Consider the following 2,500-nt stretch of genomic DNA (forward strand, 5'->3'; position numbering starts at 1 on the left):
ATGGCAATGGGCAGGTCAAATATCCGTACGTCGGAGACATAACGGTGTGTGTGCGTGTGTGTGTGTGTGTGTGTGTGTGTGTGTGGTGTGTGTGGTGTGTGTGTGTGTGTGTGTGTGTGTGTGGGGATGTGTGTGTGTGTGTGTGTGGTGGTGATGATGTGTGTGTGTGCTGTGATGTTGTGTGTGTGTGTGTATGTGTGTAGTGTTGTGTGTGTGTGTTGTTGTGTGTGCGTGCGTGTGGTTGGTCTTGTGGTGTGTGTGTGTGTGTGTGAGTCTGCGTGTGTGTGTGTATGTGTGGTGCTGTGTCGTGTGTTGTGTGTGTGTGTGTTGCTCGTGCGTAGCTGGCTGTGTTGTTGGTGTGCAAGTGTGTTGTGGTGTGTGTGTTGTGGTGTGTGTGTGTGTGTGTCGTGTGCGTGTGTGTTGAGATGTGTGTAATGTGTGGCGGTTGAAGGGTGGGTGTGTGGTGTCGACAGTGAGGCTGTACGTGCGAAGGTGTGTGTTGGGTGCGGTCTGGTTGACAGAACAGATGGCTATCGAACTGGTAGAACTGTGAGTGATGAACTTGTTAAATGCCATATCTTGCTGTCAGGATGGGTTAGATAAGGCATATGGAAAAGTTTCCTTATAGAGATCACTGGAGGTCACAACATTGCAAAATGTCAAAGCACTTGATCTCATTAGATTACAAATTGCGTCCATCCAGAAATCATTACTAAGATAGGGAATCTGTCCGTCAATTGTATTGTCATTAGTTTGTTCTATCAACAGCTGGCTGTTAACATTCCGGTCTGCAAAAGTCCGTGACTTTTTATGTGTACACTTATGGCTCACTTGGTCCGGACGTCTTGAAGTCTCCTATGGCGGTGAGGCGTGCGTGTGGTTCGACCAGGAGCGAGGCGAACGGTGTTGGGGCGTTGGTCACCAGAACAGAGCTATCCAACTGCGTAGCAACCTGTGGAAAGGATGAATTGTTACAATCCATATATTGCTGTCAGACTGGGTTAGATAACAATGGAAAAGTTTCCTTATAGAATACATACAAATTCAAATTCAAACACTTTATTCCATTAATTACAATGGGTATTCTATTTACATATATGATGTTTACATTATGTAATATGTTATATACAGAGATAATATATAATGCTTGTTTAACAAGATTAGACAGAACGTTAATATCACAAAAGACTGAAATATCATGCTTGGCTTGATATTTGAACGCCTGGTGTCACTGATATTTCAGTAGATGTTCTTTCACTTTTGTGTTAAATGTCTTTTGGTTGAGATATTTCTAATATTTTCTGGTAGTTGGCTCCAGATCACCAGTCTTCGGATTTGCATATTTCTTGCCCCGGTTTCTGTATTCGATCTTCTGATATATAAGGAGTTATTTTGCCTTGTACGGACACCTGTTATGTTACCTATTGTTTGTATAGGTAATAGCTAGTTTGGGTAATTTCCTTGTATGACTTTATGGAATAGAATACATGTGTCATAGTTGTATTTCTGTAGTACTTATAGCCATTTTAGTTTGTTTATATGTGGTGTGATGTGATCATATTTATTTACATTTCCTAGTGCTACTCTTGCCGCGAAGTTCTGTAGTTTTTGTGTCCATTGTATTTGTGTTTTGTTTGTGGAGCCCCAGATGATTAGACAGTAATTAATGATTAATGATTAGTGTTTGTATAACAACAATTCTTGTTTCTGTGGGTATTTTATTTTTAGATTTGATTTAAGTGTATCAGAGTGCCCATTACTTTTCTGTAGAGGTGATCAATGTGTGGATCAAATGTCATGTATCTGTCTAAGTGTACCTCTAGATTTTTTACTGTCGTGTTGGGTTTGATGGAGCAATCTTGGAAGTATATAACTGTACCTGTGGGTATTTTTGCTATGTTCTGACGGCTGCCTATGAAAATACGTTGTGTTGTTCGTGGATTTAGTTTCAGGTCATTCATATCGAAGTATTTTTTTGCTTCTGTTAGAGTCTGTTTTTTCCTATCAACTCATTTAGGCTGTTAACAGAGACAGCGTGAAGAACTTGAGTCGTCGGCGAACTGAATAAGATTTTTTTTTTTTTTTTTTTTGCAATTGATGACAGATCATTAATGAATATAATGAATAAGATTGGGCCTAGGATGCAGCCAAGTGAAACACCGAACGAAACTGGTTGCTTCGATGATACAAACATGATCAATTTCGTGGTTTGTTATTTTGTTTATAAGTAATTCATGGCTGACACTGTCAAAGGCCTTCGATAAATCACACAGAGTGAGCAAATTGATCTACTTGTCAATATTTTTATAAATTTCATTTGTTTGTTATTATAAAGTCTAATATGGATGAGGGATTTTCTGTAATCCTTGTAAGTTATTCTAGTTTATTTTTAATAATTATTCCATGTAACTTTGCAATTGGTTTATTTAGATCGCCATTTAAATCACCTAAGATAAAAAAAAAAAAAAAAATTCTTTAGTAACATTTCTCCGGCAATATT

Source organism: Penaeus monodon, chromosome 12, assembly GCF_015228065.2.
Source record: "Penaeus monodon isolate SGIC_2016 chromosome 12, NSTDA_Pmon_1, whole genome shotgun sequence".
In the NCBI taxonomy this organism is placed as follows: domain Eukaryota; kingdom Metazoa; phylum Arthropoda; class Malacostraca; order Decapoda; family Penaeidae; genus Penaeus; species Penaeus monodon.